Raw genomic sequence first — 23219 nt, 5'->3', positions numbered from 1 at the left:
CCATGGCGGCTGGGCTCGACCCGCCCGCGTCGTCCCGCTCAGCCGCCCATGGGCCTGGCCGCCGCCGCGGAGCCCCAGGAGCGAGATCCCGATGGCGCCGCGCCGCGCCCTGCGCCCGCGCCTGCTGGCTGTCCCGGGTCCCGGCTCCGAGCCCGGCTCCCCGCAGCCGCCCCAGCCGCGGCGGCTCCGGCACCTGCGCACAAGGCCCCGCCTCGGGGCCGCCGGGGCGGGGGGGGGGGGGGGGGGGAGGGGAGGAGCCTGGAGTCTCCCAGGGGCTGGGCCTCCCGGAGGGAAGTGGGGGAGCGCCTTGGCAGCGAGGCCCGTGCGAGGAAGAGGGAGGCAGAGACTCGGTCCGGTCCCAGGTGGCGGCTGGGCGGGGAGGCTGGCCGCAGGGCCAAACGGGGTGGAGTCGGGGGTGGTGTCCGGCCGGGAGAGGCTGGGGATGGCAGGTCCAGGCCTTCTCGGGTCCCCGAACCGGAGAGCCGGGCTCCGAGCAGGCAGCTCCTCCCCGCTGCCCCAGATAGGTAGGCCCTTCCCGGGGGGCGGGGGGGGGGGTTCTGCACCCTGGCTCCTCCCCGGGGTCGGGGGCCGTCCAGTCCCAGGAGCTGATTGGCCAGGGACGCCTTTGCCCATGTGCCAAGGCCTCGCCTCCAAGGTGCGCTGTTCCCGGGTTGGCCTAGGCCTCCTCCTCCTCACCCCACCCCCCTAGTCCGCCTGGCCCCTAGGTACCCATTGGGCCCCGCTCGGGACAGCCTGGCCTCTGGGTCCTCCCCGGACCAAGCGCTCTGCCGTGCGGCCTGCAGTTCAACGGGCCCGCCAGGTGGCTGTGGGCTCGGGTCTGCATCGGCTCCTGAAGGGCTTCCCGGTGGCCTGGAAAAGTTTCCTGGGGGTTAGCTTATCTCCGGAACAGCCCCCCTGCCCGGGGCTCTCTCAGCTTGTGCCTTGGATAAAGGAAAACAAAGAAAGAAAAAAAGACTCACTTTGGGTTCAGGAAAAGCAAGGGCAGCTTGCTACATGACAGAGCCAGCCTAACAAACAGGCTACATTGTCTATGCAGCCAGATGCCAAGTAGTTCCTTCTTCTTTGTTATGACACGGGGACTGGGTTCTAGCAGCCTACAGCTCAGCGGCTTGTTTCATGCTATTTGTGTGTGGCGGGGAGGAAAGATCCTTTTGAAAAGAGAAATGGCTTCGTCCAATTCCATATAAACATAGTTTTCAAACACCATTTCTCAGATCAGGTTTTGAATTCGTTGGTTCTCTTATTTAGCAAGAAAGTATACTTGAAGGGGCAGCTAGGTTGTGCAGTGAACAGAGCACTGGCCTTGCAGTCAGGAGTACCTGGGTTCAAATTCGACCTCAGATACTTAATAATTACCTAGCCGTGTGGCCTTGGGCAAGCCACTTAACCCCATTGCCTTGAAAAATCTAAAAAAAAAAAAAGCATACTTGGGTGAGGTTGCCGAGTTCACCGAACACAATCTATTGTAGCATCAGATGTGCTTTACCTTCATCCCAGAGAAGCCAGGCTGCAAACATACAAACCCTCCTGGCTCTTCTTTAGGACTGGACTGCCACTCAGTAATACAGCAGGAGGTGGCAAGAAGTCTTCAGAGCTGAAAAAAAACCCAACTGACCCAACACTCAAGATCCCAAGGCAATTGAAGGTTTGGGAGGGGGGGAGGCACCAGCTTGAAGATCAAACTCTCAGGAGACCAGCTAGCTGAGGCCTTCAATACTTTTTTATTTCTTTGTTTCTTTAGGTTTTTTTGCAAGGCAAATGGGGTTAAGTGGCTTGCCCAAGGCCACACAGCTAGGTAATTATTAAGTGTCTGAGCCTGGATTTGAACCCAAGTACTCCTGACTCCAAGGCCGGTGCTTTATCCACTACACCACCTAGCCACCCCAGGCCTTCAATACTTGTAAACTGAAATTCAGTTGGCACTGGCCCCAGTACTCGAGCAGCTCCACAAAAGGGACTTCAATAACTAATGATTCTTCAATAAGTTGGAAATCTTCAGAAGCTTAAAGTATTGCCATTTAAAAATGAAACTGCTGGAACTAAAGAAAACGCAGTTAATGTGGTACTTGGAGGACAGTTTTTTTGCCAGTTAGACATGTGAATGTTCATACACATCTCCAAATATACCAATATGTCAGAAATGCTAAAGTATTTCCTACTCAACTAGTTTCCCCACAAAATGTTTTCCAGTTATTTTGTCATCTCTTTTTCTCATAACTTGAAAAAAAACTCTTACTATTTTAAATTGAAGACTCCAAGGAGCTATTGAATTTGACTTTCAATGATTGAACAGTCTAGCGTTAAACAAAATTGACATCACTTTGATAAAAAGGCACTGACTCCATTGGACTTGGGAAGCAATTTTAATTCTAAAAATTTGAACTAAAATAGAATTCAGAAATGGACAATTATTCCATGTTGCTATTTCACAATCTCTATGTGTTCATAAAAAGACAAATGGGAATCAAAATATATATTTGCAGCTGTTTGCTCCTCAAGCAGAGTTGTTTTATTTTTTTTAACTTACATGATTTGAACTAAAACTACTATTAACCTTTCTATTATCCTTCTGATTGACTATGTTTATGATTTTGTTGTTATCATTCAGTTGTTTCCAACTTTCTGTGACCCCATTTGGTGTTTTCTGGGCAAATATACTGGTGTGATTTGCCATTTCCTTCTCTGCCTCATTTTTACCCAAGAAGAGCTGAAGCAAAGAAATGATTAGCCCATGGCAATGCAACTACTGTCTGAGGTCACATCTGAACCCAGTAAGAAGAGGCTTCCTGACTCCAGGCCAGCCGCTACAGTGTTACCGAACTACCTTATTTATGATTTAGACACTGTTTAAAGCCTGTGCCTGTATTTCTGAGCTCAGGCTCAAAAGGGAGCTCCTGCCATTTTTCCTGATCTGCCACACCTAAATCTAAAGAAATTGTTATCAAAGTGACAGTTCTCATTTAAAAACACTAAAGAATTTCTTTAATTTCTTAAGTAGTACAAATCTAACAACTATGTAGACTGCAGAACATTGTGTACCTAGAAGCGTACTTGAAATAGAGAACAATCCCAGAACACTGAGCTATAATGGAGTCCAAATCAACTCCTTACCCAGTACCAAAGAGCTCTTCCCAAGTGGCCACAACTCTTGTGATTATGCTGATCCCAGCCATGAATTGTCTTCTAAAGAATTTCTATGGTATTAATTTGTTTCCTGAAAGTAGACTCTTCTTATCTGCCCTTAATTGGGCAGCTAGGTGGTGAAGTGGAAAGAACACCACTCCTGGAATCAGGAGGATCTGAGTTCAAATTCAACCTCAGACACTAAAATAATTACCTAGCTGGGTAACCATGGGCAAATCACTTAACCCCATTGCCTTGCAAAAAAAAACAAAACAAGCCAAAAAAGCTTTGTATCACTGGGCAGTGGGAAATCATGGCAATATAGAGGGCTTTGCCATTTCGGGAAAGATGGGGGTGTTGGTTAAAGATGTCAAATCTAATTTTGTTCAGGCCTTCACTAAGTGTTCAACACATGGGACTGGCACACATGGAGAGACTCTGGCTGACTCAACCACTATAAATATCTCAGCTAAGGCTAGCAGGGGGGCCAGGATTGTAAGTCAATGAGATATTTGGTTCTTGGGTTCCCAGTAGGCATCTTGTGTGCTGTCACTTGGAATGCTAGGTTTCTGGTAGCCTATATTATTGAGATTGTCTTCCTGAGATTGACCCTTGGGTTTTGATCTTTGCACTTTTGTTCTTAGACTACCGCATTCCCCTCTCACTGCCAACTCTTGTTCTAAACCATGGATCTCCAGGTCACTGTTCAACTTTTCTATCTCCCTTAGATGAATTTAGATGAAGGTTAATTTAGATTCCTCATCATATCCTGAGTCTGCACATCCTGAACTAGAAAATTCTACTCCTTTTGTCTGGAGCTGTTTATTGACAACTTTCAAATATTCATAATTGTCTTTATTCCTATTTGCTTTTCAAATGATCTCTTTCTGTGCATACCTCAGGAGAGGTATACTTCTAGCTACTTGTTCTCATCTTACTGAGTTTGTTTCTTCATCTAATCAGATTTTGAGAAATCTTTTCTTTAAGAGGGAGTTGTTGGGTGGCTAGGTGAAACAGTGGATAGAGCCTGGAGTCAGGACTACCTGAGTTCAAATGTGGCCTCAGACACTTAATAATTACCTAGCTGTGTGGCCTTGGGCAAGCCACGTAACCCCATTTGCCTTGCAAAAACCTTAAAAAAAAAAAGAGGGAATTGTCCTCTGAATTCTTAAGACTCATTTTGCCCTTGGACAAGGTCAAAGTATGGAACCCTTGTCAAAACTTGTTTTCTAGTTTCAACTTATCCTCCACTCATATGACTATTCTTTCTAAAGGATTTTCACATGGACTGGATGGTGATCTGGGGCAGTCTTTCAATAGAGTTTTCTGTGCAGCAGAACACCCAAAAGGCCAATCAGAATAGATTCTTCCCTTACAAAAGATACAATATGTAGAAACATTTTTAAAAACAAAGCAAGGGATGGCTAGGTGGTGTAGTGGATAAAGCACAGGCCCTGGAGTCAGGAGTACCTGGGTTCAAATAGGGTCTCAGACACTTAATAATTACCTAGCTGTGTGGCCTTGGGCAAACCACTTAACCCCATTTGCCTTGCAAAAAAAAACAAACTAAAAAAAAACCAAAGCAATCTGTAGAACTGCATTTTAAGTACATTTAGCATTTAATACATCATTCATCAGTAGCAAGTACAAAAGTAAATATTTTGTATTGTAATTAACTATTTTTAATTTAAATTTATATATTTTATTTTTTCCAATTTCATGTAAGAATGTTTTTTAACATTCTTTTTAAAATTTTGACTTCCAAATTCTCTCCCTTTTCTTGAGAAGGCATACAATTTTATATAGATTATACATATGCAGTCATACAAAACATATTTCCTTACTAGTCCCGCTACAAAAGAAAAATAAGGAAAGTTTTTAAAAGATGCTTTGATTCATATACAGACTCCATTGGTTCCTTCTCTGGAGGTGAATAACATTTTTCATCATAAGTCTTTCAGAATAGCCAAGTCATTCACAGTTGGTCAACAAACAATATTACTGTTACTTTGTACAATGTTCTCCTGGTTCTACTTGCTTCACTTTGCATCAGTTCATGTAAGTCTTTCCAGGTTTTTTTGAAAGTATCCTGCTTGTCATTTCTTAAAACAAAATACTATTCCATCACAATCACATACTTTCAACTTATTCAGCCATGCTGTAATTGATGGACATCCCCTTAATTTCCATTTCTTTACTACTACTACTACTACAAAAAAAAAAGAGTTGCTTTCAATATTTTTTATACAGATACACCCTTCCCCCCTGATTTTGAAAAATTCATACTATTTATCAATTGAGAAATGATTTTTATTCCTAAAAATTTGACTGTATTCTATACATCTGAGAAATGGAACTTTTAGCAGAGAAACTTGTAAAATATTCTGTTTTCTGTTCTCCATCTAATCTTGGCTGCATTGGATTTGTTTGGGCAAACCTTTAAAATTTAACATAAAAAAACTTAACATTAAAAAATTTAACATTTTACATTCATAATACTTTCTATCTTTTATTTGGTCATAAATTCTTCCTGTATCCATAGATCTAAAGTTAACATATTACTGGCTTCCCTCATTTGCTTATGATATCACCCTTTATATGTAAATAATGAACCCATTTTTGACCTTATTTTAGTATATGCTCTATACCTAGTTTCTACTGGTCTACTGTTTTCCAGGGTTTTTTTTTTTTCGCTAGGCAATGGGGTTAAGTGGCTTGCCCAAAGCCACAGCTAGGTAATTATTAAGTGTCTGAGACCGGATTTGAACCCAGGTACTCCTGACTCCAGGGCCAGTGCTCTATCCACTGTGCTACCTAGCTGCCCCTGTTTTCCAGTTTTCCCAGCAGTTTTCTCACATAATTTAATTCTTGTCTTCAGTCTGCTCTGAGCTCCAGGTTCAACCACCACCTGCTGAGACAGATCTTTCCTACAAAACTCCTATGTTATCCTGAGTTGTAAAAATTTTCCCCCTGAATTCAGTTTGAGTTGTTATTTTAAATTTGTTTGGTTGGGAATTTGGAAGAACTCAGGATTACCTGCCTTTACTTTGCCATCTTGGCTCTGCCCCCTAGCTATTTATTTTCACTGATTGGTTAAATAGCTGCACATTTTCAAATGAATTTCATCTTTTACAAAAATATCTTTTAAAATTCTCCTACCATTTCCCACCACATTTTTGTGTGAGTGAATGTTTTCCTTTTATCCTTGTGCTAAATCAAAATACAGAAATAAACTCAATGTAGAACCAGATTTAAGACCAAGTTTGTCTAGTGTGGAGTCAAATATTGCAAACATTTGTTCAAATGAAACACTAACAGAAAATCAAATCTGTATATAATTAAACATTCAAACATCTTCTGAGTTATGTATTTCATTAAAATGTTATTATGTTCAATAAAATTCATTTTTTATATGATGTGTCAAAAGTCAAAAAACATTTATTAAGTGCTTCCTATGGGCCAGCACTGTGCTAAACAATAATGATAATAATACTAATATTTGTTCATTTTCTCTTTTTGTTTGTTAACATGTTATTTGTTTTCCAATTATATACAATAGTAATATCTACCTATCATTTTTTGTAAGGTTTTGAATTTTACAATTTTCGCTCCCTCCCTTCTCTCCCCTCAGAAGGCTGTCTGACAGTCTCTACATTGTTTCAGTGCCATACATCCATGTAAATTGAATGTGTTATAAGAGTAAACATAACCCCACCCCAAGAAGATGAGAAACCTCAAGAATAGAGAGAGAGAAAAAAAATTGTACTTCCGTCTGTGTTCAGATTCCAATGTCTCTGTCTCTGGGGTGAGTTGCTTTCTTTATCCTAAGTCCACCAGAGAAATTGCTTCAATATTTTTCCCACAGTTGCTATTACTAGCTGTACCTCCACTCTATTCCTCCCTACTCTCATTTATTCTATTCTCTCTCTCCTTTCATCCTGGCCTTGTCCAAAAATGTGTTTAATCTGAGTACCCTCTCCCTGGATCTTCCCTCTCTTTTATCACCTATTCCCCCCTTCCCTCCTCCCATTCCCCCTTGTTCCATCCCTTTCTTTTCATTTTTCTCTAGGGTAAGTTAGATTTCCTCACCCTATTAAGTGTGTATGTTATTTCCTCTCTGAGCCATTTCTGATGAGAATGAAGGCTCACTCATTCCCTCTTGCCTTCCCCCTTTCCATTCCATTGAAAAAGCTTTTTCTTGATGCCTATGTGAAATTTCTTAGCTTCTTCATCTCCTTTCCCTTCCTTCCAGTACTTTCCTTTATTACCCATTGACTCCATCTTTTTACTATATTATACCATTATATTCCACTCCTTCCTATGTCCTGTCTATATATGCTCATTCTAACAGCTCTTATAAATGAGAAAGTTCATATGAGTCATCAATATCTTCTTCCCATGCAGGAATACAAACAGTTCAATATCATTAAATTCCTCATAGTTAGTCCTTCTCTTCCACCCCTTCTATGGTTCACCAGAGTCCTGTACCTGGAGATCAAACTTTCTGTTCAGCTCTGGCTGTTTCAATAGGAAAGTTTGAAAGTCCCCTGTATCATTGAAAGTTCATCTTTTCCCCTGAAAGTAGATGTTCAGTTTTGCTGGGTAGTTGATTCTCAGTTGTAAACCAAGATCTTTTGCCTTCTGGAATATCATATTCCAATCCCTATGAGCCCTTAATGTAGATGCTGCCAGATCCTGTGTAATCCTGACTATTGAGCCTCAGCAGTTGAATTGTTTGTTTCTGGTAGCTTTTAGAATTTTCTCTTTGATTTAAGAGTTTTGGAATTTGGCTATAACATTCCTGGAAGTTTTTCCTTTGGGATCTCTTTCAGGAGGTGACTGGTGAATTCCCTCAATTTCTATTTTACCCTCTGCTTCTAGGATCTCAGGGCAATTTTGTTGCATTATTTCTTGAAAAATGAAGTCTAGGCTCTTCTCCTGATTGTGGCTTTCAGACAGCCCAATAATTTTAAAATTACTTCTTCTGGATCTGTTTTTGAGGTCAGTTGTTTTTCCAATGAGATATTTCACATTTTCTTCTAATTTTTGACTTTTTGGGAAGAGTTTTATTTCTTCCTGATTCCTTGCAAAGTCATCAGCTTCCATTAGTTCCATTCTGAATTTCAAGGAGTTATGTTCTTCAGAGAGTTTTTTTAACTCCTTTTCCAGCTGGTCAATTCTGCTTTTTAAGGCATTCTTCTCCTCATTTGCCTTTTGTTTTGCTTTTTCCATTAGGCCTAAACTGGTTTTTAACATATTATTTTCTTCAATATTTTTTATATATCTTTCACCAAGCTGTTGATTTGGTTTTCATGCTTTTTCTGCATCACTCTCATTTCTCCTTCCAGTTTTTCCTCTATCTCCCTTAATTGCTTTTCAGTCTTTTTTGACCTCATCCATAGTCTGAGCCCATTTTCTATTTCTCTTGGAGGTTTTGGATACAGAACTTCGATTTTGTCATCATCTGAGTATGGTTTTGATCTTCCATGGGACTAAAGTAATTTTCTATGGTCAGATTCTTCTTTTTTCTGTTGCTTACTCATTTCCTCAGCCCAAGACAGCACTTCCAAGACTTTGAGCTTTTATTTTGGGGAGACATCTCACCAAGACCTTTATTCCTCTAAGGTCTTATGCTCTCTAGCCTGTGCTTTGATATGTAGGTGGCCCTAGTACTTCCCTCTGCCCTGGAGCTATAAGGAGGATCCTGCTATCTTAGTATGGAAACCCAAACTGCAACCTGGATTTGAGTGTGGAAAAACAGCAGAGTCCTACCGTGAGGGAGAGCAGAGAAATCTCTGTAGACTTCCCTCACTGTCTCTGGGGGTGCAGGCTGCTTTCTCCAGATTCTCGCTGCAGATTCTGTGGCTGGTGCTCCTCACCCCACACTCATTCTGGTGAAGCAGAGTTCTCTCACTACCCCTTCAAGCTGTTGCCAGTGATCTCTGGGCTGGGCTGGGATGGGCTGTGGCCATGGCTTTTTTCCAATCCCCAGTCCTGGTAAAGCACACCTTTCCCGCAGAACTTTTAAGTTAGTCCATTTCCCATGAACTGGGAACTCAGTCTTTCTGTGGGTTCTTCCCCTCTAAATTTTGGCTAGAGTCATCATTTGTTGGTTTTTGGAGTTTGGGGAGAAGGAGTTCCTGGGAAATGCTGCCTTCATGTCCTCATCTTGGCTCTACCCCTTCAACAAAATTTGTAAAAATAATTCTAATAAAGTCTTGTAGATAATCATAAACAGGAATTTTTGTTAGATTGTTTATCTTCATTCTTCACAATTCTTCATAATTTTATAATTTAACATTTAGGATTTTCATAATGATAGGTAGAAAATTAGATTTTGTAATTATGGTTATATGCATTTTAATTTGTAGATTTAGGGAGGAAAAAGTTATTATTGTAGTTATTGTAAAAAATTACTAAGTAAATCTATGAAAATACTAAGAGCAGTATAGTAAATTACCCTACTGGTTCAAACACATTTTTTGTTGTTGTTCAAAGGGTTCAGGAAGCAAAAAAATGTTGGAAACCACTTCTTTAGGTTATGGTGTTTTCCAAATGGGAGTTCAGATTATGGCTCAAAAGATCCTTTCTACATCCACTTAGGAAATCCTGTTCATTTAAGGTACCTCATTTAAACCTACAACCCCCACTCCCCACTAAAGAAGTATATAAACAGGGATACACTTCAATTATGGTTAGTTGGTTGGTTCTTGACCCTCATTATCAAAGAAGACCAAAATGACATCACTACGTTGGAGACAAATTAGTGTGTCCAACTGTGGCTGATCAGATCAACAGGAGCTTGGAATGCTCTACCACAGGTTGGGCACAAATAGTCCATGTGAACACCTGGGGTGGGTCCTCTAAACTTATGGATGTCATATTTCCTTTGATCTACTTCAATTCTGCCTTCCTCATAGAGTGTAGCACCCTCTCTAATGAGAATACATCATGCTAGGTGGTCCTGTGCCAGTGTCTCCCAAACTATACAATCAATTCTAAAGTTCTTCAATGAGACCTTCAGGGCCTTAGTGTCACTTCTTCTGATCTCTTGTGAGCACTTGCCCTGTGTGAGTTCTCCATAAAATAGTTTTTTTTGGCAAATGTACATCTGGCATTCTAATATAACCAGTGCATCACAGTTGCCTCTCTGTAGTAATGTGGAAATACTCGGAAGTTTAGCTCAAGAAAGAACCTCAGTGTCTGGGATCTTCTCCTGCCAGATGATCTTCAGAATCTTCCTAAGATAATTTAAATGGAAGTGATTTAGTTTCCTGACATGGTGCTGGTAGACTGTCCAGGTCTCACAGGTGTATAGCAATGAGGTCAGCACAACAGTTCTGTAGATATTCAGTCTGGTAGTCAGTCTAATACTTCTTCTCTCCCACACTTTCTTTTGGAGGCTCCCAAATACTGAGCTAGCTCCAGCAATGTGAGTGTCAACCTCTTTGTCAACGTGTTCCTCCTTGGAAAGGACACTGCCAAGGTAAGTGAACTTGTCTACTGTACTCAAAACACTTCAATTATAATTATAAATAAATGCCCAAACAATTCAAAAAGCAAACAAACTCTCAGGTCATTTCTCCCCTTAGTTCCTGTCCTTTTTACCAAGTCCAAAGTCGAAGTGCTCCAGCTATTGAACTTTAGTTTGATTGATGTTTTTTGTTTTCCTCACCATGATCACTTGCAGACAAGGCCACCACCTTTTCTCCAAAGAGTGATCTCTGGAGATGAAGAAAGCAAAATCAGAAAGGAGCACTATGGACAGCAACTGCAACATTCTGTATGCATCATACACCTATCCCGTGGTGATCCACCCCTTCTCCCTCATGCAAGTGTGAACTTGTGTTCATACACACACACATATTCACACTCACACAGTCTCATGCATGCATATATACACACACTTGTTCCTAGAAGAAGAGGGTGAGTTTCTTCAAAGATGTCTACTTAAGACTGATCATTTCACTTAAATGGAGCTCAGATGTCTATCAGAGTTGCCTTTATTTGCATTATTATAGACTTTGTATGGAATATTCTCCAGGTTCTACTTTCTTGACCTCCTTATTTTCTCTAAATTGGTCATATTCCTTGATCCTTGTGGTACAGTAATAATCCATTACATTTATATATGGTAATTTCTTTAGTCATTCCCTAATCAATGGGTGGGCACCTAGGTGGTGAGGGAGGCTCCTCTTCTTAACTTTAATCTGATCTGGGAAAGTCACTATTTTCCTCAGTTTTCTCATCAATAAAGTGAGCTGGAGAAGGAAAAGGAAAACTACTTCAGTATCTTTGCAAACAAAACTCAAAAGGGTTGTGAAGCATTAGACATGATTTAAAACAACCAGACAACAACGAGTACCCACTTTGTGTTTGTTTTTTTTTTTTACTTATACTAAAAATGGTTCTAGAAATACTTTTGTATAAAAGGAATCTTTGTTTCTGCCACTGACTTCCTTGGGGTGCATGTAGATTATTGGTGTCCTTGTCTTCCTTTAGCTCCTCCGACATCTACTATTTCACTTTTGTCATCTTTTCTGTTTTTTGACAGGTGTAAGAAGAAACCTTAGAGCTGTTTTTATATGTATTTTAGAGCTGTTTTAATGTGCATCTCTTAAATATTAGCAAAGTGGAGCATTAAAAAGGTTTCATAGATTTTGTTTTTTGATTGATAAGGAGAATTTGCCCCACTTTCCCTCTTTCCCCTTCCAGAGAGCTGTCCAATACAACAAAAATAGTTTGTAAATAAGCAGTGAGAGAAGTAAAAGAGGAAAAAATCAGCATAACTGATCAATATGTTGAAAAATCTGAAAATATGTGCAACGGACCATACTTGTGGCCCTTCCATCTCCGTCAATTGAAAGGAGTCAGGTTTCTGTGGGAGATACCAAGGTAGAAAGAGATTCAGGATTTCTGCATCAAGAAGAAAAGAGTCTCTCTCTTAGAGTCCTGACCCTTTTCTTGATGGCAGCTGTCTCTAACTGGGCTTCCATTCTGCCAGCTACCCAAATCTTCACACATCTCACAGTTATTGCCTGCTCTCTACCTCCATGTGCCTTCTAGACCTGCAAATGATAGGATAAGAAAAAGATGACCCCTGCCCCAGGAGAAAGTCCATCCTTCTCTCCTGGTAGTTTAGCAGTTGGGCTGCCATTTTTTTATATGCAATTGAGTTGCTCAAAGGTCCTTGGCCTTTATTGGGTGTGCATAAACTTCTGTGAGGTGCAAAAATGATTCTCTCAAATAGGAATTAGGGGCTCACTCTTTAAAAGTTGCAAATGTCCCTGAATGGGCTATACCTTTCTCCAGTTTAGGAGCTCTGTTGTTTGTTCTTAATAATTTTCTGTGTTGGAGGAAATAACCTACTATCTTCTGTCTGGAAGATGTAGGATTTTGTTTAGGTGTCACTGAATGGAAGAATACTTGATGATGGGGAGGAAGATGTAAAAACACTGGAAAAGTAGGGAGGGTAAAAGTTACAAAAGGCTTTGAATACCAAAAGATTTTTTTATTTGAACTTGGAAGTCATAGGGGAGGCAAGATAATGTGGAGTCCAGGATGACTCCTAGGATGCAAGCCTAGATATAGTAGAGAGTCACTGGGGCTTCTCCAACAAGGAAGTGGCATGGGCAAATGTGCACTCTAGTAAAATTACTTTGGAAACTGTGAAGAATGAGCTAGAGAGGAAAGAGACCTGAGGAGATCTGTTAAGAGGCCATTGCATTGTTAGTGAAGCAGTGGATCAGTGCAACCATTTTGGAGTTCTGAAAAATCAAGTGACTGAAAGGTTTATATCTTTTGACCCAGAGATTCCACTACTAGGCTTATACCCAAGATGGTCATTAACAATGATGATGATGATGATGGTGATGGTAAGATAATAACATTGTCTACCATTTCTATAGTGCTTTGCCTATGGTATCTCCTTTGATCCTCATAACAATACCCAGAGGTAGATTCTATTTTTATCGCCATTTAATAAGTGAGAAAAGTGAGGGAGTCAGAGGTTAAATGACTTATCTGGGGCTATACAGTTAAAAAGCATTTGGGGCAAGATTTGAACTTCTAGTTTGACATTAGTCCCATTATGCACTTTGTCCATATACATCAAAAAATCACCCAATACACCTCACTGTTTATTGCAGCACTTTTTTTTAGGTTTTTGCAAGGCAAATGGGGTTAAGTAGCTTGCCCAAGGCCACACAGCTAGGTAATTATTAAGTGTTTGAGACCGGTTTTGAACCCAGGTACTCCTGACTCCAGGGCTGGTGCTTTATTCACTGCGCCACCTAGCCACCCCTATTGCTGCACTTTTTGAGAAAACTGTCATGAGATTTTTTTGATTCCCTTTCCTCCATTATTATTTTGGGTCCAGTATAGCCACTTTAATCATAAAGAAAAGTGACATAGCTGGTTGAGATTTTCATAAGATTCATCATTTTGATCCAGATAAACAAACAAACAAACAAACCATGGGCTAGTAAAAGAATTTATGGTACCCACCTTGTAGTTCTAAATCCCAGATTCCTCCCTCATTAATGATTTTTGATAAGCTAGATGTGGTGTGATTTTCTTCTTCAATTATCTTTGAACTAGAAATCACACCAGCATAATCTTTGCAATATAAAGATTTACTTTCTCCTGTTGGTGGTTCTAAATTCCTTTCTCTTTGTAGCATCTAATTCCAAAAATTGTATTCTTTTCTTTGTCTCTCTTTGGTAATTAGGAACTTTAATAAACTTTAGAAAGAAAACCTTTGTTTCTGGTTGAAAGATATTTTTGAGTTCTGGGCCTATGCTGAAACATCTATAATATCTCTTGGTTTTACCTCCAAGATCTCTACTTGTTTAAAATTGTGACCTGCAGCATTAGCTATCATGGAGTCCATGGATATTTCCCCAATAGTTCAGTGGCCATCAAGGGATGGCAATGGGTTGGAAAGTTGGGTTTTTTTTCATCAGAAGCTTCCCCAGGAGCAAATAGGAGATGCCCTAAAATGTTCCTAAGGGATCTTCTCAGGGTGGGGGTTGAATCTGACTAGTCACTTCTTGAAAATTTTAGAGAAGATTTGGGTCTATATGTATTTCTGTGCATGGGTCTATCATGTCTGTATGGTTTGTTCTTGTGTGCCTATTGAATTCTGGAGTTCTCTGGGTAACAGACACCCAGATATCCCCTGTGATTTTAAAGTCTACATCAAGGGTTGCATTGAAAAAATCTAGACTTAACAGTAAGGAATTCATCTTTTTCCTTTTACTTCATTTGTCCACTTTGGGGGGACATCTGTTGTCACTCGATTGTTTGATCTCTGTCTTTGTGACTCTGGTATGGTATAGAAATTAAAGAAATTAAAAATGACCAGAGATTAAAGAAATTAAAAGCGCTCTTAAGTAAGAAACCAAATCAGAAGTATTTTATTTGAAAAAATGAGCAATTGTTCCTAAATATTGAAGTTCAATTTGAGCAGGGAAAGAGTAAATTTTTTTGCAATAAATTTAAATGATAAGAAAACTATTTCTGAAATTGATGTGATATATGATTGGGTAATAAAAATTTAAGAGATCCAGAAAGTAGAGGGAAAGAAAGGTGTGGTGGAGAATCCATGTAGCAAGAGATGTATCTCAGAAGGGTCCATAGGAAGAAAGGGAAGGAAAATAAAAGGAAGTTGGAACTTCATTTACACTTAGTGTGGATACAAGCTTAGTTCCCCCAAAGGTCAGGAAGATAGAAGTGGTGATTTTATAGAGACCAAAAGAAAAGCTGAGAGATTAGTGGAATTTTGCATTAAGCTTTTTCCTTCTTTAGGTTTTTGCAAGGCAATGGGGTTAAGTGACTTGCCCAATGCCACACAGCTAAGCAATTATTAAGTGTCTGAGACAGGATTTGAATTCAGGTACTCCAGGGCCGGAGCTTTATCCGCTGCACCATCTAAGCTGCCACTTTGCATTAAGCTTAAAAGAGTTTTAGATCTCAGGAAGACAAGAGGAGAAGGGGGAAGATTTCCAGGCCTGTGCATTTATCAGCTTCTAGTTCTTGCTTCAACAGTGTCTGGACGGAACAGATTGGGGGTCCCCCAGCTCCCCTCACCTCTCTAAAGCCCACCAGCTCCTGGGACCAGCCGCCCCCCGCCTCCAGGACCAGCTGCCTTTTCCCGCTGCCATGAGTTCCACCTCCTAGATCTGCCAAAACTTCTCCTCCGAGGCCGAGGCTGAGGCCGCTGTCAACCACCTGGCCAACCTCTACCTGCAGGCTTCCTACTTCTACCTGTCCCTGGGTTTCTATTTCGACCGGGACGATGTCGCCCTGCCCAGGGTGTTGCATTTTTTTCCAGGAGCTCACGAAGGACAAACGCGAGGGCACCAAACGCCTCTTGCGGCTCCAGAAACAGCACGGGGGCCGGGGCCTCTTCCAGGCTGTGTAGAAGCCTGCCTGCGATGAGTGGAGCCGCAACATGGAAGCCATGGAGGCCCCCCTGGACCTAGAGAAGGGCCTGAACCAAAAGGGGACCCGCAGCTCTCTGACTTCCTGGAGAGTCACCTACCTGGGCAAGGAGTTGAAGCTGCTCAAGTGCCTGGGCGACCACCTGACCACCCTGCATCCATGCAGGCCAACCCCCAGGCTGGGCTGGGCCAGTATCTGTTCAAGAGGCTGAGCCTGAAGCACGACTGAATGAGTGGACCCTAGCCCCAAGAGAAGGGGCGCTAGACACCCTAAATAAAGATTGCTCATTCTGTCAAAAAAAAAAAAGAACTTTAGAATTGATTGTACAGCATGGGAGACACTGGCACAGGACCACCCAGCATGGCATGTCCTTATCAGTGAGGGTGCTGAGCTCTATGAGCAAAGCAGAATGGAAGCTCAGAGGAGATATGTAAATTTAGAGCATCTACACTAGTTGTTCACATGGATTGTTTGGTCCTGACCTGGTAGGACTTTCTGAGCTCATATTGCTCTGATCAGCCACAGTGGCTGTAATTTATCTCAAACATAGTGATGTCATTTTGGTCATCTTTGATAATGTGGGACCAGAACCAACTCTCTCATTTCTCTTCAAATCCTTACCTGATTCCTTCTCTAGAGACTATAACTGTGCCCATAATTCCCCCATCCTGAAAAAACCCTCACTTGGTCCTTCCAACCTTACTAAGTACATCTTTCTCAGTTTTCATCTTTGACCTGTCTCTATGGCCTTTGACACTACTGATCACTATCTCCTCCTTCTCTCTAGGTTTCTATAGCTAACTACATTCTTTTGATTCTCTACCTCCCTTTTTTTAATTAAAGATTTTAATTTGAGTTTTATAATTTTTCCCCAATCTACCTCCCTTTCTGACTGCTCCTTTTCTGTCTCCTTTGTTGGCTCCTCCTCCTGGGCATGCTCCCTTTCAGACCTGGGCCTTCTCTTCCTCTAGGATCCTTTATTGAATGATCTGCTCAGCTCCCATGTAAGGGAATCATTTTTTTTAGGTTTTTGGAAGGCAAATGGGGTTAAGTGGCTTGCCCAAGGCCACACAGCTAGGTAATTATTAAGTGACTGAGACCAGATTTGAACCCAGGTACTCCTGACTCCAAGGCCAGTGCTTTATCCACTACGCCACCTAGCCACCCCTGGGAATCATTTTTGATTCTGTTTTTGAGATTTGATTTTATACTGTATCAATATTCTGTCAAATTTAAAGCTTCTTCTTGAAGGTTTTAGTGGAGAAGCTTATATAAGCTAAAGTTTGTACTCTCTCTGAAGAGAGTTAGCAAGGATAAAATTGCTGCTAGTTAAAGAAAATTTTTGTTCTCATTACTCTTAGAAAACCTCATCTCAGTATGTCCTGCAAGGTTGACCTTGTCCCTTCTTTAACAATTAAGGTGAACCTATCAAATTCACTGGTTGTCAAGAAGTATGCCCTTATCAGAGAATCTCAGGGAATAGGTAGGATTCATTAATTTATAGAGGCATTCCTTAGAGATGGTGACATGTGAAGGCTATGTCTGCTTCCTTTGATACAACCAATAATGATCTTTTATCTCTGGGACACACTCAATTTGAAATCTTTGGACTATCCATGGGGTAAAAAGATCTGCTTTATTGTTGAGTAGCTCCCCTACTAATAAAAGATAACTTTGCTTGGAGAAACCTGCCTCCATTTACCTTTCTGTTAAATTTAAAATTAAATGCTGGATTTAGTTAATATTTTATGCTGAAGATTCTTTTTAAAAATTCATTTATTTTCATCCATTTGTAAATGCATATTTCAAAGTGACAAAAATTTCCCTCCATCCTCCCTTCCCACCTCCTTCCCCTTAGGGGGTGACTCAGCACGGAACAGTTTAGGTTAGCATTTTACATACATATTTGTTAAACATATTTACAAATTAGTAATTTTTGGCATGAGGATTTAGGATTAAGGGAAAGAGATACATAAAGAGATAATTTTTATAAAGTGTTCATCAGATTCAGAAGGGTAGGTTTTTTCTGTGTGTTTTGTTTTATTTTTCTTCCTCTGGTTGGGTATAATATAGTCCATAACCAGTCAAATACAGTTGTCCTAGTTCTCTGAACTGTCAAGAGGAGTTGCTGCTTCCATCAAGGTTGTTCATCTCATAATGTTGATGTGTACATTGTGCTCTTGGCTCTACTTCCTTCACTTAGTATCAGATCCCGTAAGTCATTCTACACTTCTGAAGAGTTTGACCATTTATGGTTTCTTATAGAAAAATAATATTCCATGGTATTCATGTACCATGTCTTGTTTAGCCATTCCCCAATGGATGGGCATCCCCTCAATGTCCAATCCTTTGCCAGTATAAAAAGGACTGCTGTGAATATTTTGGAACATGTGGGACTTTTTCCCATTTTTACAATTTCTTCTGAATATAGTCCTAGAATTGAAATTGCTGTGTCAAAGGGAATGAACAGTTTTATTGCTCTTTGGGCATAGTTCTATATTGCTCTCCAGCTGGATCCGTTCAAAACTCCACCAGCAATGTATCAATGTCCCAATCCTCCCACAACCTTTCCAACATTGCTCATCTTCCCTTTTTCTCATTTCGGCTGATCTAATAGGTATGAGGTGATATTTCATTGTTGTTTTAATTTACATTTCTCTAATCAGTAGTGATTGGAGCATTTTTTCATATGCTTATATATAGCTTTAATTTCTTCATTTGAAAACTGTTCATATCCTTTGACCATTTATCAATTGGGGAATGACTTGTGATCTTATAAATTTGATGCAATTCTCTCTATATTTTACAAATGAGACCTTTATCAGAGCTCCTAATAGTGAAGATTGCTTCCCAGCTTTCTGCTTTCCTTCTAATTTTGGCAGCATTGATTTTATTAGTGCAAAACTTTTTTAATTTAATGTAGTCAAAATCATTCATTTTGCAGTTTATAATGTGCACTAATTCTTGTTCTGTCATAAATTTATCCCTTTTCCAAAGATCAGATAGAGTATTTTTTGGTCTATTAATTTATCTGTGATATTGCCCTTTATGTCTAAATCCTGCATCCATTTTGACCTTATTTTGATATAGGGTGTGAGATGTGGATCTATGCTTAGTTTTTGTCATGCTATTTTCCAGTTTTCCCAACAATTTTTGTCAAATAGTGAATTCTTATCCCAGAGGCTGATGTCTTTGGGTTTGGTAGATTGCTGTAGCCATTTACTGTGGTTTCTTTTGAACCTATCCTGATCCACTGATCCATTACTCTATTTCTTAACCAGTACCAAGCAGTTTTGTTTTTGTTTTGTTTTTAGGATTTTTGCAAGGCATATGGGGTTAAGTGGCTTGCCCAAGGCCACACAGCTAGGTAATTATTAAGTGACTGAGACCAGATTTGAACCCAGGTACTCCTGACTCCAAGGCCGGTGCTTTATCCACTACGCCACCTAGCCGCCCCAGTACAAAGCAGTTTTGATGACTGCTGCTTTATAGTATAGTTTTACATCTGGTAGAGCTAGGCCACCTTCCTTTACATTGTTTTTTATCAGTTTCCTTGTTATTCTTACCCTTTTGTTGCTCCAGAAGAATTTTGTTACTATTTCTTCTAGCTCAGTAGTTATTTGGTAGTTTGGTTGGTATGGCACTGAATAAATAATTCAATTTGGATAGAATTGTCATTTTTATTATATTAGCTCAACCTAACTATGAGCATTTGATATTTTTTCAATTTTTTTAGATCTGACTTTATTTGGGTGAGGAGAGCTTTATAATTGTGCACATACAGTTTTTTGATTTGTCTTGGGAGGTAAATCTCAAGTAATTAATGTTATCTATAGCTATTTTAAATGGAATTTCTCTTTCTATCGCTTGTTCTTGGGCTTTGTTGTTCATATATAGAAATGCTGATGATTTATGTGGGTTTATTTTATATCCTGAATTTGTTAATTGTTTCAAGGAGTTTTTAGATGCTTTCTAGGGTTCTCTAGGTATATCATTATATCATCTGCAAAGAGTGAAAGTTTTCTTTCCTCATTGCCTATTCTAAATTCCTTCAATTTTTTTCTTCTGTTATTGCTACTACTAGCATTTCTAATACTATATATATAGTTTATAGTATAGAGTATGCTGATGATTCTTAAATCTCCCAATTCTCCCTCTAATTCTCTGCTGACCTTCAAAATTGCATGTCCAACCTCCTTTCAGATATAGGAAACTGGATGTCCAATAGACTAAAATCATGAATTTTCTCCCTAATACTGCCCTTCTCTCTCTCTCTGTCTCTGTCTCTCTCTCTGTCTCTCACACATTGCTGTCATCAAGGTCTGTCCATTTCACCTTTGCAATATCTCTTGAATTTATCCCCCACCCTGGTGCAGGACCTCCTCACACCTGGGTTAATGGCATACTCTATTGGGGCAGGGAGGGGGTTTTTCCTGTCTCAAATCTCTCCCCACTCCAGTTCATCCTCTACTCAGCTACCAAAGTTATCTTCCTAAAGTGCAGGTCTGACCATGTCACCTCCTTACTCAGTAAACTCTAGTGGCTTCTATTTCCTCCAGGATCAAATACAAAATGCTGTTTGGCCTTCAAGACCTATCTTACCCTGCCCCTCCCCCTTTTCCAGTCTTCTTATGCCTCTGTTTTCTTCAATCCAATGACACCAGCCTCTTGACTGTTCTACCAACAAAGCCCTCAGTCTCTCAACCCCAATCATTTTCTCTGACCATCTGTTCCCCAGACCTGGGATGCTCTTGATATATCTTTCAAGTTCCAGCTAAAATTCCACTTCTGCAGAGTCTTCCCTGACCCCTCTTCATTCTAATGCCTTCCCTCTATTAATATTTCCTATGTATTCTGTCTAGATCTTGTTTATATCTTTTTGTCTGCATATTGTCTCCTCCATTAGTTTTTTTTTAATTTTTTAAATTTTTATTTAAGGAAATGGAATTAAATGACTTGTCCAAGAACACGCTGCTAGGCCATTATTAAATGTCTGGGGCCTCCTGACTACAGGGCCGATGCTGTATACATTGCGCCACCTAGCTGCCCCTCCTGTATTAGATTGTAAGCTTCTTGTAGGTAGGGACTTGCTTTCTTTGTGTATAACCAGTTTAGCATGTTGCCTGGTAAATAGTACATGCTCCATAAATGTTTATTGATTGATTGATTGTATTAGAATAACTTTTTTGCAGAAATGTTGTTGAATTGTAGGATGATACATAGTTTATAATGTATTTATTTACAAAAAATCTTTAGGAGGTTAGATCTTTTTAATTTTTTTTTAAGTTAAGGAAAAATGTCTTTTTATTCTTATTTATTTTTAATTTTTTTCCCCTGGCTATATGCAAAAACAAGATTCAACATTTATTTTCAAAACCTTGAGTTCCAAATTCTCTCCCTTCTTCCCATCTCATTTCCCATCATTGAGAAAGAAAGTTACTTGGTGTAGCTTAAAAATGTGTTACTATGAAAAACATTACTACAATAGTTATATTGTAAAAGTAAACAGGGGGTGGAGCCAAGATGGAAACAGGAGATCCTCACCTAGATGTTCTCTCCATAATGTTTCAAAAATCTTAAAATTATGACTCTAACTAAAATTTCAAGAGACAGAACCCACAGAAAGATCCAGTGAGGCAATTCTCCAGACCAAGGTAACCTGGAAAATAATGGAACGGCTCTGCTCCATGGGGTTAGAAGGGCAGCTTGCCAGAGTGGAAAAACTTCAGCCTCCTGGAGGCAGCCCCAGGGTGCCTGGAAGCCTCAGCAAACCTGACCATAGAAAATTACTTTGATCCCATGGAGGATCAAAATCCACACTCAGAAGATGACAAAGTCAAAGTTTCTGTATCCAAAGATTCCAGGAGAAGTAGAAAATGGGCTCATGCTATGGACGAGCTCAAAAAAGACTTTGAAAAAGAAGTAAGAGGGGCGGCTTAGGTGGTACAGTGAATAGAGCACTGGTCCTGTAGTCAAAAGTACCTGAGTTCAAAACAGGCCTCAGACAATTAATAATTACCTAGCTGTGTGGCCTTGGGCAAGTCACTTAACCCCATTTCCTTGCAAAAACCTAAAAAAACAAAGCAAAACAAAATGAAAAAGACGTAAGGGAGGTAGAGGAAAAATTGGGAAGAGAAATGAGAGTGATCCAGGTAAACCATGAAAACCAAGTCAGCAGCTCGGTGAAAGAAATACAAAAAAAAAAAATACTGAAGAAAAGAACATGTTAAAAACCAGTTTAGACCAATTGAAAAAAAAAACACCCAAAAGGCAAATGAGGAGAAGAATGCCTTAAAGAGCAGAACTGGCCAGCTGAAAAAGGAGATAAAAAAGCTCATTGAAGAAAATGATTCCTTCCAATGTAGAATGAAGCTAAAGGAATCTGATGACTTTGCAAGAAATCAAGAAACAATAAAACAATACAAAAAGAATAAAAACTTAGAAAAAATGTGAAATATCTCATTGGAAAAATAACTGACCTCAAAAACAGATCCAAGAGAGATAATTTAAAAATTATTGGGCTAGGGTGGCCAGGTGGCCCACTGGATAAAGCACCAGCCCTGGAATCAGGAGTACCTGGGTTCAAATCCAGTCTCAGACACTTAATAATTACCTAGCTGTATGGCCTTGGGCAAGCCACTTAACCCCATTGCCTAGTAAAAACCTAAAAAAAAATTATTGGGATACCTGAAAGTCATGACCAGGAAAAGAGCCTAGGCTTCATTTTTCAAGAAATAATACAGCAAAATTACCCTGAAATCCTAGAAGCAGAGGGTAAAATAGAAATTGAGTGAATACACCAATCACCTCTTGAAAGAGATCCCAAAAGAAAAACTCCCAGGAATATTATTGCCAAATTTCCAAATTCCCAAATCAAAGAGAAAATACTACAAGCTGCCAGAAAGAAGCAGTTCAACTACTGTGGCTCTACAGTAAGGATTACAGAGGATCTAGCAGCATATACATTAATGAATTGTAGAGCTTGGAATGTGATATGCTGGAAGGCAAAAGAGCTTCGATTACTATCAAGAAAACAACCAGAGCTGAAAATAAAGTTTGATCTCCAAGTACAGGATTCAGGTGAAGAATAGAGAGGGTGGATGAGAAGGACTAATTTTCAGGAACTTGATGATACTGAGAACTCATATGAACCTTTTCATTTATAAGAGCAGTTAGAAGGAGGACATATGTGGACAAGGCAAAGAAAGGAATTGAATATAATGCTACAATATAGTATAAAGATGGAGTCAATGGGTGATAAAGGAAAGTACTGGGAGGATGGGAAAGGAGAGGTATGATGGGCTAAGATATTTTACATAAAAGAGTCAAGAAAAAGCTTTTGCAATAGAGTGGAAGGGAAGAAGGTGAGTGGAAATGAGTGAGCCTTCATTCTCATTAGAAATGGCTTAGTGAAGAAATAACATACACAATAGAGTATAGAAATCTATTTTACCCTAGAAAAAAAAAATGAGAGGAAAAGGATGGGATAAGGGGGAGGGGAGGGGAGAGAGAGAGAGAATAGGTGATAGAAGAGAGGGAAGATCATGGAAGAGGTTAATCAAATAAAACACACTTCTGAACAGGGACTGGGTGAAAGAAGAAAGAGAATAGAATAAATGGGAGTGGGGAAG

General features: G+C 40.0%; 1 long non-coding RNA gene across 2 annotated transcripts; it reads left to right on the top strand.

Annotated features, from left to right (window-relative positions):
• Positions 1-435: 435 nt before the first annotated feature.
• Positions 436-23219, top strand: LOC141503491 (uncharacterized). 2 transcript variants are annotated; one of them, XR_012472861.1, is made up of 3 exons: positions 436-524; positions 10547-10630; positions 15193-23219. It is a non-coding gene; the product is annotated as an uncharacterized LOC141503491 (long non-coding RNA). The 2 variants fall into 2 exon arrangements; XR_012472860.1 differs by lacking the exon at positions 15193-23219 and adding an exon at positions 10835-15173.

Source organism: Macrotis lagotis, chromosome X, assembly GCF_037893015.1.
Source record: "Macrotis lagotis isolate mMagLag1 chromosome X, bilby.v1.9.chrom.fasta, whole genome shotgun sequence".
NCBI classification, from domain to species: domain Eukaryota; kingdom Metazoa; phylum Chordata; class Mammalia; order Peramelemorphia; family Peramelidae; genus Macrotis; species Macrotis lagotis.
Note: the sequence above shows the minus strand (reverse complement) of the source record. Positions and strands in the feature narration are given on the sequence as shown.